Source organism: Dunckerocampus dactyliophorus, chromosome 11 (genome assembly GCF_027744805.1).
Source record: "Dunckerocampus dactyliophorus isolate RoL2022-P2 chromosome 11, RoL_Ddac_1.1, whole genome shotgun sequence".
Taxonomy (NCBI): domain Eukaryota; kingdom Metazoa; phylum Chordata; class Actinopteri; order Syngnathiformes; family Syngnathidae; genus Dunckerocampus; species Dunckerocampus dactyliophorus.
In genome coordinates, this window is record NC_072829.1 from 13,700,344 (window position 1) to 13,716,836 (window position 16,493).

General features: G+C 40.6%; 1 long non-coding RNA gene across 1 annotated transcript in view; it reads right to left on the reverse strand.

Moving 5' to 3' along the window:
• The window catches only part of LOC129189431 (uncharacterized), a 46,950-nt gene that overhangs the window by 29,370 nt on the left and 1,087 nt on the right, over window positions 1-16,493 (reverse strand). The gene's annotated exons all lie outside the window — the stretch shown is intronic.

The window sequence follows — 16,493 nt, forward strand, 5'->3', positions numbered from 1 at the left end:
AGTTGCCAGGATCTGGAGGGTTATGGAATGATCCACTTCAGAACCCATTGACGGACAGTGAGAAGGCAGTTGCCAACCTCCCACTCCCTCACTAGATGGTCGGACACATTCTGTAGTTCCGCAACAAAGAGAGGCAAGCACGAACAGAGGGTCTCTCAGATAGACATGGCCCAGCTGCCCAGGTGACCAGAGAGAAGGCTGAGAAAGTATACATTCTAGCAGAATACTGTGGTGTGGTCAAAGGGTGCACTGGTGGCTAACCAAGTTACACTGCCGAAGGTCTTCTCAAGGTTTGACGGCAGGGACGTGGGTGTGGCTACAGGTGTCAGTGGTTGCGGCGAGAGGTTGACTCGTGATCCAGACATGAAGGTCTTGAACAAGCATGATAAGGTCGCCTGCGTTTGCTTGTGTCCGTCGATCATTCTGCCCAGAGATGCAGGAGCCACACAGAGAACCTTGTCCTTGATACTGGCTGGTGTACTTTGTTACGTCCAAATACTAGCACTGAGTTGGCTCCCGAAATGGCAGATATTGCAAAACAATAATTTAATGTTGTCCACAAAATAACATACTTCACTGTACTACAGTGCTCCAAGCAAGAACACTCTACAGTGCTGCCGAAAGAAAACTACCATAATTTCTGGTGTATAAGCCGTTATTTATTTTGTCTCAGACTTTGAACCATGTGGCTCATACAGTGCGACTAATACATGTATTTGGTTCTAATCTTGTGACATCTTGTATACTTCAGAACTACTACTAATCATTTAAATATGTATTTCGGAAAATGCTTTTACTAAGATAGTCCATCCTAACGGCAAAAACATTTCAGGAAACAACTAAAAAACGCAGAGAACTAACTCTGTTGCTCTAGTCGAGTTGTTCAGTGGAGCCAGTATGCATGCACACACCCCAGTTTAAAGTGAGCAACAACAAGTACAATTAATACTAAAATCAATTGTCAAACATTGTTTGGTTTGGTTTGGTTTGGTTTAGTTTATTTGAACATGAAGGTTACAATGGAATACATCTCATGAATCATTCTTTCACAGTTCCACATGTCCAAAAGGAGTAGGAAGAAGCAAAGCTTATTTTTGTTGGATTTGGATTATTCAAGAAACACCATAAATATACCGCCAAGATTGCAAAGCCTGCAATGTTGAATGAAAACAAAAACTGAAAGTAACATACAGTATATAAGAAGGTACGTATCGGAACTTGTGCAGCGATCGCATTGTTGACACAGACCTAAATGCAAAAGCCCCACTGTACGGTGGTTCTCATGAAGTGAAGATCGATAACAAAAAAAGCAATTCCCCAAGTGACCCTACGTAAAACTTACCCAATGTACGTAGCGCCACAGGCGTATATCATATGCCTGTCAACAAAACATAAAATGCTGTGCTGTTCTCTTGGAGATGAATACAGTATCTATCTATCCATCTAGCACTGACTGCCGAAAAACAGGTGACCGGATGTAGATGCGTTGTTCTTCTTCTTTTTGTTTATGGCAGGTGGCAACCACCGTTTAGGTTGGTTTAGTAAAACAGAGTACATATTCATAAGTATATAATAATAATTTGAGTATAATCAGCCATCCACCTCTCACCTACCCTTGCAGATATCTTGTAAATATAAATGTTTCGGACTGCTGCTTCCATTTTCCCCGACAGCAACAACAACTACATTGAAGTGACTAAAATGTGACTGAAACTAATAGCATTTTAGTCCAAAAACTAAGATGGCTGCCGAAAACAACACTCTTGTATACAGATGTAAAGTTTGTGTGACGCTTATGAGAACTGAAAATGAAAGAATACATCTGTGGTCGGTCGATATAACCACCACCACCCACTGTACTTTCTAGCATGAGATATTATATATGAAAATACAAAATGAGGCATGTCACTAATTTCAATGGAAGCGATTGCTCAGGTTTGAGACTGAGACCCTAACCACGCACAAAACAAATTCACGAAGAAATGACATGAAAGATCAAATGCAGCAAATTCAAAATACTATGAAATGACATCATCATTTGCAAGTCATGGATTAGCTATCACTTTGTATTTAAATGCATCAACTTAATGTATTTAATTCAAACTTAAGTTTTCATTCAGCAGAAAGAGCACAGTTCAAGCTATTGAGGTACCACATGTCTTTATTTGTGTTGATATATCTGACAGACCAGTTGGTGCTGACCATTCTACACTTGTTACAGCAAACTGAATCTGTAACCTCCATCAACTGTGATATGAGATAATCATTTCAGGCTATTGAGCTGTCACACCTCGGTTCGGACTGTCCCCTCCAAATATCAGGATATAAAATGACCTGATAAGCTTTTACTGTGTCCTCAAACCAAAGAGGACAAATGAAAAAGGCTTGTAGGTCAGAGAGATTTTCATGTCAGAGAAAGGTTGGAGGAAATCCAACTGTTTTAAGACTATGCCCACTTAAAAGCTTAGGCTTAAAGGGTCCCTGACATGATTCATCAACTTTGTTTAAATACGTTATATCGGGTCACCAACACAGTGCCCGCGGGCACCAGGTAGCCCCCCACGACCACATGAGGCGCCCGCAGGCCTGCTTTTCATTCAGGTTTTCAGTTAATAATGTGAGAACACTAGAAAGAAATGTATTCTGAAACATAAAATGCGAGTTGTGGATACCAGCATTTTGTGAATGTTTTGGTAAAACAAGCATATTTGATTTGTTTGGGTTGAAATAAGGTATGAAAATAATTTCTACAAAAATTAGTAGCTTGTGGCCATTTTCATTTTCTAAAAGTAGCTCTCGCAAGAAAAAACATTGGTGACCCCTGCGTTATATATTGTGTAATTATGTTCTACAATGTTCAATTTTTGATACATTCACAAAAATGATTCATTCACAAGAATTACATTTATACCTCATAGCACCATGACAAACTAGCTCTCGCAGTTCAGCCTCATTTCCGGAAGTGACATCATCGGGGTAATATCGCTCAGGTAAACAAACATGCTGGTGTACAAGACAGAGGATGTTTACAGATGTGAAAGCAACGATTTCAGTGATGTGTCGATAGTTTTCAAGGAGGAAGAAACATTTGGATATGAAATAGAGAACCTGCAGAACATGGACTTAAGCCTTAAGACAGATGAAGATTGGTCGCCTTCAAAACACAGAATGGTAAGTGTAAATTACTCTGGGGTTGCTTATCCTTCAATTATTGTTTTAAATCGCCTTCTTAATGAGTGTAAATGGGTTTTTATAGCCTGTTTTATTGTATATGCGGCCGCGGTCGCCGCCGCCACCCCAAACAGTAAACGCTGTCAAAAGATGTTTATATACCATGTATAATGCTTTGCAGCCTTGTCGCTATTGTGGAATATGTGTTTAGAAGACATTATGTAAATAAGACGTGACTTACTCTCGTGTCAACTTTGACGTAGTGATCGTTCTTTGTTCTTGTTTTTTGCCTGTGCACCGGTGCAATAGCATCCTTTTTCAAAATACGTTTATATTGTACTTTCAAGCCAAATCTATGGCAAATGCATGGGTTATAGACTACCTCACCAACAGACCACAGTATGTGAGGCTCCGTTACTATGTGTCTGACATGGTACTCTGCAGCACAGGTGCCCCTCAGGGTACGGTGCTCTCCCCTTACCTCTTCACCCTCTACACCTCGGACTTCACACACAACTCCACACAGTGTCACATCCAGAAGTTCTCCGATGACACAGCCATTGTGGGTTGTGTTTCAGAGGGGAACAATCTGGAATACAGGACGGTCATCAGGGACTTTGTCAGCTGGAGTGAGCTTAACCAGCTGCAACTCAACACCAGCAAGACAAAGGAGATGATCATTAACTTCCAGAGGAAAACGTCTCACATCACACCCGTGAACATCCAGGGAGCGGACATAGAGTTGGTAGACAGCTACAAATTCCTGGGTGTTCATCTTAACAACAAACTGGACTGGTCCGTCAACACCCACGCCCTCTACAAGAAGGGCCAGAGTTGCCTCCACCTGCTGAGGAGACTGAGGTCCTTTGGTGTGTGCAGGACTCTCTTACGGACCTTTTATGACTCTGTGGTGGCCTCAGCCATCTTCTATGCTGTGGGCTGCTGGAGAGGGGGCAGCACGGACAGGGACAGGAGCAGGATCAATAGGCTGATCAGGAGAGCGAGCTCTGTCCTGGACGGTCCTCTGGACTCCGTGGAGGAAGTGGGGGAGAGAAGGATGTTGGCTAAGCTGACATCCATCATGGACAACACCTCTCACCCGCTAAATGACACTGTTGTTTCCCTGGGTAGCTCCTTCAGCAGCAGACTGTTACACCCACGGTGTAAGAAGGAGAGGTTCCGCAGGTCCTTCATACCGACCGCTGTCAGGCTCTACAACACCTGCACCACCTGAACCATGTTGTAGTCAATATGCATTCTTTACACTGTACTCTTTACTTGCGTATCTTGCTTGCTGCTGTAACAAGTGAATTTCCCCGCTGTGGGATGAATAAAGTACAAATACAAATACAATACAAATGCTTCTTGTAAAGGTCTTCCTTTGAAATAGTGAAATGATCGCTAAAAGTGACACAACTCGAGGTGGGAGTCCATCTGTCTCTCGTTCTCTGCACTTGCTTCGTACATTGTTGTCTTAAACTTTCGTTTTTTGGAAAAGAAAAGAAACTTACAGTATCACTCGGATACTATGAACATCCAGCAGCAATCCAACATTTTGGCATGACTACTATTTTGATAAAAAAATATACTGAACCAAGTCGATGATCTATACCGACAGGCGTGTGTTTACTCTGCTTCAGCTGAGAGGTGTAACCCCGCATACGCCACTTCCGGAAATGAGGCTGAGCTGCGAGCTAGTTCGTCATGGCTGGCCCCATGAACTATAAATTAAATTTTTGCGAATTTACCATTTGCTTTAAAAAAAAATCTAACAATGTAGAACATAATTTCAAACAATATATAACATATTTTGATTAATCATGTCAGGGACACTTTAAATTTGTAAAACATTAGTTTCTGTTGACCACACAAATAATACAGAAATGTAACAGAAGTCAGACTTCTGGGTCTGGGTAGAGAAGAATATACAATTTTCAAATAATGTCTGTAGCAGACTACGTAACATGGTACCAAGCAAGTTAACGCAGTTAACGGAGAGTGGAAGCTCCATCGAAAAGGGGCCAACTCAAGTTAATTTTATTTGTACAGAACCAACAAACAAAAGTCGTCTTAAGGGATCTTACACATGGAACAATGCTCCTCCTATATTACAGAGAACCAACTGGATCCAACATGAGGCAAGAAAAAACACCTCTAGGAAAGACAACTCAAACAGATCCCAGGCTCTGTGCGGCGGTGGTCTGTCTCAACCATTTGGGCAGTGATCTGTCTCAACCATTTGGGTTGAGATCAAAAGACAGAGTAGAGGGACAGAAAGAATTCAGGATAGAGGTGTTTAGTGACTCAGGGAAGGATGAAGTGCGAACCACTCTTTGGAAAACAGACAAAACCAACAAATAACAAGGTGGATGTTCATTTCGTTATGACTAGGATTCCAAAGAGAATTGTCCTGCATCACTCTGTTCCCTGTCAGATACATTTGTTATTTATCACTAGCCCTCCATTATTTTCTAAATTTGAAATAGGCAGCTACCACAAGACATCAAGGTAGGATAACTGATGGCCGGACATTTTCCACATATCAAAAATTTGAACTTCTCCATAAATTGCACATTTTCCATAACCATATCTTGAGAATTGGTACTACTTCCACATTTCTCAACCAATTCAAACCATTCCATTACCAAAGCCTTCACCCTGACTGGCAGTCAGTCCAGTGGGTACCTTAACGTCACTTCCTGTTGACTAGAAAGGACGTTATGGCAAAAGCTCCACTTTTGCTACTGGAGGTTTGAACAACAGTATTTTGGCGCTTTCCTGACTACACTTCATGATCACAAGACTAGAAGAGCTTGCCGACATCCCCGGATCCCTCGGACCGGCGAGTGGTGCTGATTTGTTGAAATAAACGAGTTAAGTTAAGTACCGACAGCTGCTAGCAACCAGCTAATCGTTGAAGCGCAAAGCAGTTACCTAGCAACAATGCCATACAAAAAAAACTAAATGATTCAGCAGCAGAATTTTCAGATCCAGACGAACCCGCGGAAACAAGGCCACATTCAATAGAACCATACAAGCCATTGGATGACAAGGAGTTCGTATTATGTGGTGCTTTGCGGGACAAAATGAAAGGGCAACTGCAGGAAACTGTAGCGCAAATAAGAAGCCTGCAAACACAGACTGGAAGTATACAATCACCGAATAACATTGCATGGTACTCTTAAGGATGATAAAGAAGCAAAGGAAAACATCTTTGGGCAAATGAACACAATTGACGAGATGGATCAGAATACACGAATGAACGAGATTGTGAATTACACACAGGTCATATGCCAGGGTAGTCGACAACAGAGGACAACCGGATGAAATGGATGTTGCTTCAACGGAGCAACAAATTGCCAAATATATTTAATCAAAGGAGTTGGATATAGATATTGACACCATCGATGGATGCATTCCTCTGCATGGTAGAAACAACGCCACACCCGTCATCATTGTGAAGTTGACCAACAGAAAATTCAAAGCCGCACTGCTGAAACAGGAAAGAAGCTGAAAGGTATAAACATCTCCATAAATGAGCATCTGATAAAATGCAATGCTGTGATCGCCAACAAAAAAGGGAAGCGGGGGAAATTCAAGGCACTTGGAGCGCCAACTGCTAAATCTATATCAAGCTAAACGGAGGACCAAAGGCCAGAGCGCTTGTTGTCAAAGACATCAAGGACCTGGATAACTACTGAAGATCACATCACCATGACAACAAGGAAAATGGGGGATACAACACACAAACAAAGAATGATGCAGTTGGAAGGATTATATTCATTTGACAACATCACCAGCTTGTTACCAGGGCCTGCTCAACAAGAACTACCAGAATTAGGAACCCATTTATCTACACTCAATGATTCACAATTCACACAAAAGTTTCCAGGACAGGAAGATCTGGAATTGATAACCTCTTGTTTCCCAGACCACAAACAACTGGAACTGGACAATGATGTAGATCCGGACACATTTTTTCCCCCATATTTTCCATTGACTGTTTTCACTACACAGAGGAACAATATGACAATTGAAAATTTTTAACTTACGACAAGTCAGCAATTATTCATATCAACAGCAGAAGCATATATGAAAACTACAATGACATCAAACAATATTTGAGTCAATTCAAGGAACCCTTTAAAGCAGTGGTCACCAACCTTTTTGAGCACAAGATCCCTTGTCTCGGCCGTGAACCTGCGCAAGATCTACCCCTTATTGAGAAGAGCCTTATTGTTCTTTTTGTTCAGCAGTGGTTTTTGTCTTGGACCTCTGCCATGGAGGCCGTTTTTGCCAAGTGTCTTCTCTTATGGTGGAGTCATGAACACTGACCTTAACTTAGGCAAGTGAGACCTGCAGGTCTTTGGATGTTGTTGTGGGGTCATTTGTCGCCTCTTTGTCGCTGCGCTCTTTGGGTCATTTTGGTTGGCCGCCCACTCCTGGGAAGGTTCACCACTGTTCCGTGTTTTCGCCATTTGTGGATAATGGCTCTCACTGTGGTTCGCTTGAGTCCCAAAGCTTTTGAAATGGCTTTATAACCTTTTCCAGACTGATAGATCTCAATTCATCTCAGTTAATGTATGTTTTAACAGGAGCTATGTAGGTTTGGATTTTGTTTCTCTTTTAATAATAAATAGTTTAATTTAAAAACTGCATTTTGTGTTCAGATGTGTTGTCATTGACTAATGTTTAAATTTGTGTGATGATCTGAAACATTTCAGTGTGACAAAAAATCAGAAATCAAGAAGGGGGCAAATACCCTTTCACACCACTGTATTCATTTTGTACAAATGTTTCCTTTTGTTATTATTATAGAACGTAAAGTAACAAGGGATACATATTTAAAGCTTTGTCTTCAAATACCAAGCTTTGTGTTATTATTGGTTGTTGGCGTCAACATTTCAGCCTTTTCCCATTAAGTCTTTTGCTCTACTTTTCCCATTTTTACAGTTTTTTTAAATTTTATTTTGTTTCTGTACTGATGCAATGACAAATGAGCCACGGGCCACGGATGGCTCCTGATCTTGTGGAACCTGGATTTTGTGGATCTTTGTTTGTTGCGTCAGGGATCCCTAGTCTAGGTGACAACACAGGTGAAGTACAGCACATAGGCAACGGGCAAAGATACAATGAACCAGCGCCCCACCTGAGACGGCGCTGGGCTTTTAAACCCCGCTAACTGCGATTGCGGCCAGCTGTGCAACATACCACTGGGGTGAAACGGCTGAAGCTTCCCCGCAGCAGGAAGTGCAGCACACCAAAATAAGAGCGCAGGACAGGAAGTGCTCACTCCTGTCAGGGACTGCAAAATGCTTGTAACAAGAAAAACACATTATAGGAAATGTATAATAAAAATAACTAAATATGCAGAAAATAAGTACAAGATGTCTAAAAACAAGTTCTAACAGTTTAAAAATGTTTAAGAAAGAATACTTTAGGCAATTAGACAGGAAGAAAAACATTAGAGCAATTTGGGGCATCCTAATCAGTATCATTAGAAATGCTTGCAAGAAAGCAGATTACCCTCAATATTTTATAGATGTACAAACAAAGCTATGTCTTAATGACTTTTGCACTTACTACTTATACTTTTTGTTCTTTATTTATTATAAATGTTATATAATTTATTTCTATTGATTTACAAACCTTAACTCGTATTGTAACACATTGTTATACTGTCTTATAATTTTCTTATGTTATTTCAGGATTGGATGTATTAGCACTTGATGTGAAATGGAGCGCGGGTAGGATTAAATAAGCTTTGCTTCTTCCTACTTCTTTTTGGACATGTGGAATTGTGGACTGTAATATGTGATGCATTCCAATGTAACATGTATGCATGTTCGAAATAAATAAAACCATTACTATTACCACATCTCTCAAGTGAGCTGGGACCCCATGATCCCCAATGACCCCCCATGATCCCCCACGATCCCCATGATCATGCACAGGAAAAGCAAAATCTAGAATGGATGCATGGTATTTTGTCATGGTTGGTAGTTCCAACTGAATTTAGAGCTTTATATGCACTTTCAGTCTAAAACAATAACTCACCCTCCCATGCGTATATTCTAATTTGGCATGTTCACCCTGTCATGAGGACGGTTCACAGTGAAGTAAAACATGCATTCATTTACAGTATTTGTTAAATGTACTGTACTGTTGCTCCCTCGGCCCTGTAGATGGTTCCTCAGTTTTACAAGTAGTTTAAAGTGCTGTAGCGACACATTACTCTAAAATACACTGTCAAACCTCAAAATAGTCTTTTCAAATGCCCTGGTTTATGTACGATTCGGTTTTTGACAAACATTTTTGCCCAAATTTTGCCTCCGTTTTTCATACACTGTCTCGGTTATCATACAATATTGTGCGTAACAAACTACTGTGGCCCGTTTGCCCTGTACTGTGTCATTCAAACAAAACCCAAACCCAAAGAACTAAAAAGATGGGGATGCACCTGCTCGTCGCCAACAAGTCTTTAACAAAGATAAAAATTATGTTAGTTAGTTCTAACTATTCCACATTGTTTTCTACATATAAAGTTATAATTATTCTCTATAAAATGTGTTCATATTTTTAGGTTTCTGGAATGAATGAATTGGATTTACATTATTTCCTTTGAGGAAAAATTGCTTCGGTTTTCGTACGGTTCAGTTTTCGTCTGATGTTTTGGAATGATTTAATAACAAACACCGAGGTACCACTGCAATTATGTAATCTTACGGCTTTCAATGACTGCAACTGTTAAAATTATTGCAATATGATATCCATCCATCCATTTTCTATGCCGCTTCTTCTCATTAGGGTTGCGAGAGTACGCTGGAGCCGATCCCAGCTGACTTCGAGTGAGAGGCGAGGTACTGGTCGCCAGCCAATCGCAGGGCACATATAGACAACCATTCACACTCACATTCATACCTATGGACAATTACCCTAACATGCATGTTTTTGGAATGTGGGAGGAAACCAGAGTACCCGGAGAAAACCCACGCACGCACGGGGAGAACATGCAAACTCCACACAGAAATGCCAACGGCGATTCGAACCCAGATTTTCCCGATCTCCAGACTATGACTGTGTGGCCGACTTGCTAACCACTAGAACATGATATCCTCTTTCAATATACAGTACATTATACCTCAACTGGTTGAGGCAGATCACGTATCTGCCTGACACTTATGTTGAATATGCTTAAGGTTCCTTGCTATGAACCAAAATACATAATAATGTCACATGTGCGGAGTATTTGATAAGCATACAGTACATCGTAGGAAAACATTGTTTTCCCACTTGTGCAAGCAAGAATTCAGGCTGAGTCTTAACTGAGCAGCTGGTCCAACCCTTTGAGACAAGGGGCTTCATCTCAGCCCAATTAACCCCTGTCTGTTTTTTATGTGTCTCTGTGGATGAAGATGATGATCCCTGGACTGAACCTTGACAGGGTAACAGAGCAACTGTACTGGGAAGAGACTCCAGACTGCTGATAAATTCTACAAAGGGGTAAGATGCCAGGTGATCGCACTTGTTGTAAGGATTTAGCTGCTGTGCACACACACACACACACACACACACACACACACACATCACACATGCAATGTAAATTCCCTTTCTCCACTGCACACTCTAACTGTGTATGTGTGTGCATTTGCCAGACTCTATACACATCAGCTGTTTGTAATAAATAGGCTAGCACCTCACACTGCGGTGCACGCTGTTAAATTAATAATGAGCTATCAAACACTGCCGATTTATGTACAACTACCCAGCACTGCAGCATTTATTTTCCTTTCATCACCAGTAGAGAGAGTAATGGGCTGCACTCTGCCCAAAACAGGTTGTCACTATCGGGGTTAAAGCTGTCATGCCAGGCTGATAACTGCAATAATTCAGCCAGGACTATTAGACTCTGAAATTGGGTCATGCTTTAGCTGAAACAATTTTTGCATGCATATGAACGGTAGGATGAGAACTGATACTGCGGAAATGAGGAGCTGTGTAGTCACCTGAAAACTGTGGCTGTTCAAGTGGAAAGAGCGGCAGTGTTTGTTGACGATGAGGACGTTACTGACACGGGGAAAGGTTAATTCCTTGTTCAGGTAGTTTAAATAAGCGGTTTACCAGTTTTGACACACTGTAAAGAGCCAATTTAAGATCTTGGCATCATTCTAGCCAAGGTTTTCAATGTGCTTGAACGTACAAACAGCTTCTCTAAATAGATAAGGAAAGATCAATCATTTTAACAGTTTATACTTCACTATATGACACAGAAGAAACCAAACCACAAAATCTGTTAATACGTCGACTGTTGCCATTTATTGAGTACAGTACATTGCAAGTAGAGTTGATCCCCACACATTTCCAATTCAGCATTCAGAGACCCACAAATTCGCGGATTATTGGTCCATAAAAAAAAAAAATAAATAATGTTGTAATCTCATTCAGCATGAATGAGTAATAATTTGTAAACGCATGATAGTACAGGTAAAATGTAGAGATTACATGTACCACTGTTAAAAAGCCCACAATTTTTGACGTTTATGTCTGTGTGCTTCACTGATAATGTTTTTTTCGGCACAGGCTGACTTGGGTGGTCCTAGAATGCATCATGCTGTGTCCTATGAGAAGTGTTTTGACAACCAGGCTAAAGGCTACACCGTGGATCTGATTCCATCTGTTCATGGATCATCTTACGTTATCATTCTTTAGTGGTGAGTAGCTACACATTTTATACGTTAAATGCGCGATAAATGTCTGAAAACAAGTGTGTGAGGCATATTCAGGGCTTAAACTTGGATTGTGTCACGAGTGAAGAACGGCAGTTAAAGAGAAAAGGGGAGGGTTCTGGAGCTGAATGTGATCTAATAATAACAGTCACTGTTATCGCAAATGCTGATCCATAATCGGATTGGAGGAGAATGTCAGTGTCAAGCTAACGGGGGGGATTGAGAGGGGGGGCGGCTGTGCCGCGAGCTGTGTGTCAAAAATAGACATTTTTATGTCTGTTTTACTTTTACTAATTACTCTCAGTTTTCCGGCACTCGCTGGTGTTCACAGAGCGTAACCCCTGCGAAAGGCGGGGATCTACTGTACATTGTGACCAACAGGGAGATAAATTGGATTAACAGTTGTCCTTCTGCCGTGCCTGCAGAGAACATAGGCCACAGTTTCATTTGGATCATGTTCAAATTGGGTGTGCTTCTCAAAGCGCTTATCATAACATGAGCCAAAAATGAAATATCTTGCTTCCCTTTTGATGAAGCAATAACTTTTAATTTTGTCATAAACTTAATGTCATTCAAATCACAGTTAAAAGTTTAAATTGAGTTGAATGTGTCAGTACGTTGTCATAACGCTGGGCTAATGGCTAATGGGTGGATTTGGAAGATGAAAGCAAAGGCAAAGTAGTAACTAGCAACTTTTTGGGGACATGCGGTGGGGAAAGTCTACCCCTTCACACAGATATGAACGTTCTATCATTTTATGGTAAGTGTATTTTAAGAGCGAGACAGAAAATCTGAAAAAAATTCAAGAAAGTAACATGAAATAAAAGGACTTTTGTCCACTCCTAATCTCTAATACTCTCCAAACACTGAAGTCTTCAACTCGAAGCTCCATCCAAATTTATTATGGGATTAAGGCCCTGAGACCAGCTCAGCCACTCCAGGATCTTAATGTGCTGCTTCTTGACTCATTTGTTTTCTTGGACATATATTGTGGGTCATTGTCAGGCTTGTTCTTCAGGCAGTGTTCTTCAGAACTGTTCATTGTTCCCTCAGTCCTGCAAAGTCTTCTGTATCCTTAGCAGAGATAGAGCCCAAAGCAGAATGTTTCCCCCTCCGTCTAACAGTGGGGATCGAGATTCAGCATTTGTAACATTCAGTTGATGTTAAAGAACTCCATTTCTCAGCGTCATTCAGGTGTTCATTCCTTTATCTTCAGGTGGGCCTGTACATGTGCTACTTAAAGGCTCACTGACATGATTTTTCTCAACTTTGCTTAAATATGCTCTATATTGTTTGTAATTATGTTCTACGTTGTTCGTTTTTTGAAAGCAAACGTTAAATTCGTAAAAATTACATTTTTGTTCATGGCGAGGGCCGTTTAGAATTTTTCTCCTGAGAAAAATTGACGCCCCTGACCTATAAATGTTGTATTCTCGTGTTAAACGATACCAACGTGTTAGATAATGAGGCTGGCACATCTAGAAGTGAGCGCTGACAGCTGTTTTGGACGCCTCTGCACGCTGCGAGTTTACAGAGTTTTTTTTAACACCGAGTTCCACTGACATCAATGCAACCCGCGATTTCCTTATATGGGCATGTCCAGCACACCCACTCTGCTTTGCTCTGTTCACTGTCTTAGCACGTCGAGCAATGGCTCCCAGGAAATGTTTGTTCGGGTGTGCCTTTTGTGCTAGTGAATGGAAAAAAGGGGTCCAGCAGCTGTCCGGAAGTCCTCGGGAGCGCTTGGGAGTGGAGTATATTACTGTTTGGGCGGGAGGCAGGAAACCCAAGGAAACACTGCAGGAAGAGGCGCAGAGTCCGGAAGATCTAGATCTAGCTTTCTGTGCGGGTTATCGTGTGTAGCTCCTCTAAAGCAGTCCAGAACTCAATACAAAGGCCCGAAAATTAGTATAATCGGTCCCCTTTAACAGTTGCAAACCAATGTAGAAACAGTTTTTAGTGGAACACGTCTCTGTTTGGGGTGTCCAAAGTGAGATCTGGGGCCACTGGTAGCCTGCAGCTCTTTTTTTTTTATTGGGCCACAGCACATGGTAGAAATAAAATTAAACAAAAAAAAACTCCAGCAAAAATTAGGAAAAAAGCTAAAGGCGCTATGTAAAGAGAAAAAGCTTGAATGTTGACACTGTTAACAAATAATAACACAAAGATTTGTCTGTAATACCGTACGTTTTGTTTAACCTAACACAAAATACAAAAAAATATATGTACAAATATCAAAGTAGCCCTCGCATCTTTTGACTTTTCAGTGTGCAGCCCTCGGTGGAGAAAGTCTGGATACCCCTGGTATAGAGAATCTTTCTGTAGAGCAACAACTCTTTTTTTCCACATCCTCAGAGAGTTCTTTGCCATGAGGTGCCATGTTGAACTTCCGGTGACCAGTATGAGAGAGTGTGAGAGCGATAACCCCAAATTTGCTCACACCTGCACACCTACTCCCCATTCACACCTGAGACTTTGTAACACTAAAAAGTCACATAAAACTGGGGATGAAAAATGGCTCATTGGGCCCAATTTTTTACATTTTCACTTAGTGGTGCACTCACTTCTTTTGCCAGTAGTTTAGACATTAATGGTTGTGCCTTATTTTGAGGGGACAGTAAATTTACACTGTTTTACAAGCTGTACACGGACTACTTTACATTGGATTAAAGTGTCCATTCTTCAGTTTTGTGTCATGAAAATATATATCAAAAATCTTTTACTGAAACATGAGGGGTAATTAAGTCAATACATTTAAATTGTATATATATTGGATTAAAGTTTAATTGTATGCTATTGGTGGCTTCCGTTTTAAATCTGTCTGTCCTAAAGGTTTTTGTTGTACGAGAAAAAATATCATTATTCTCTATTTGTATTGCTGTTTACTTTTTTATACTAGCTATGCAATGAATTAATGGAAATGCTAAATACAGCAGATCCCTATATGTAATGTAGTAATTGATAGGCTCGTAAAAATGTCTACTTTTGCCATCTCAGTATAAAACAATGGTGTGTGGACCGCCGAACAAATTGCGAAAGAAAAACGCTTCAGGAAAAAACATAATCAGTGAAGGTAAGATAAGATAAGATATGCCTTCATCTGTCCCACAAGGGGAAATTTTAGAAGCATAAAGACATTAACGTAAAAAATTGTCTGCTTTCATGGACGTGTATGTCGTACATTTGACCTTTATTATCACGTATTTATAAATTCTTATGAACTTATGGTGAATGAGTTGTTTTTCTATGAAAAAAAGACTTGTGGTTGGGGGAAAAAAATAAAACAAAAAAATATATTTTTGGACCAAAACCCCACAAATTTGCGGGCGAATGCTGAAAATGAGATCCACCGAGATCCACGGTAATAATAGTGAGTGAAAACACGTTGTGGTGGAGTCAGTAAACTGATGGACAGAGGAGGGAGGAAGACGTAGTACTGTTTTATCTATTCATTGAGTACCTGAGCAGGAACAGTAGTACCTAATAAAACAACTTTTTGGACAAGTGGTCCACTTGCCATTCCACAAATTAACATGGGGGATTCCTCATTTTGGCAGGTTGCTTTACAATCACTCTCAAATCAGTTTGTTGCGTACATTCGACTGATTTATACACTGCTGTTGTGGACTGCAGGAATTATTTCAAATGAAATATTGCTGACACACTTTGTGAACATGACGTTAGATCACGACCAATAAGCTTCACGCAAACCGTATTTGTCTTGTGTTTTTTAATACAGACTGATACTGTTCAATTAATTGGATACGGTATAGCTCATCCTAATGGTCGGGATGTAGTTCGATTTCTCACCAGATGAGGGCAGCACATGGGACCCGCAGCCTCTGCAGACGAACATTCACAGTGAATGGCTGGCAGGGAGAAAGATAACTGAATCCTTCTAAGACATGTCAAAATGCATGTTTTAATTCAATGAATGTGATTTTTTTCCCCAGTGTTTGGACACAGGAAACAGTGTCTCATCCGCATGGCAAGGCTATCAATGACAACTGAGACGTAAGCGCAGTCTTTGCCAAATGTTTGGCTCATTTTCTAGTCGGCCTGCTTCCCTCAGGCCGCCCACAGCCAGAGTACAGGAACATGTCCAAGACTGTAAAGTATCAGTATTCTCATGGACTCGCTTGTTTTAATCTGCACGCACACAAGGCAGGTGGTTATTTTCCTTTTTTGTTGCACACAGGAGGTGTCTTCAGCATTTCTCCTCTGATAATAAGTTTTCAGATGTTACTTAAAATGATGAATTTATAATGATTCTAGCGCTAGAAAATAGTAACATGACCATGTATTCTTTGGTGAGGCCCATTGGTGTCAACTGTATGAACAGGGTGTCATGTTCAAATGACAATGTGTTAATAAATCAACACATACTTGGCACCAGTAGATGTCTTGTAGATGTAAACAATAAAATGACCATGTACAGTAATCCCTCATTTATCGTGGTTAATGGAGTCCAGATCCAACTGTGATAAGTGAATTTCCATGAAGTAGGATTCCCTATTTCTATATTGAATAATTTTGTAGTTAGAGCATAGAAAACCCATTTACGGCCTTCTAAATCTGTTTTTACCATCATTACAG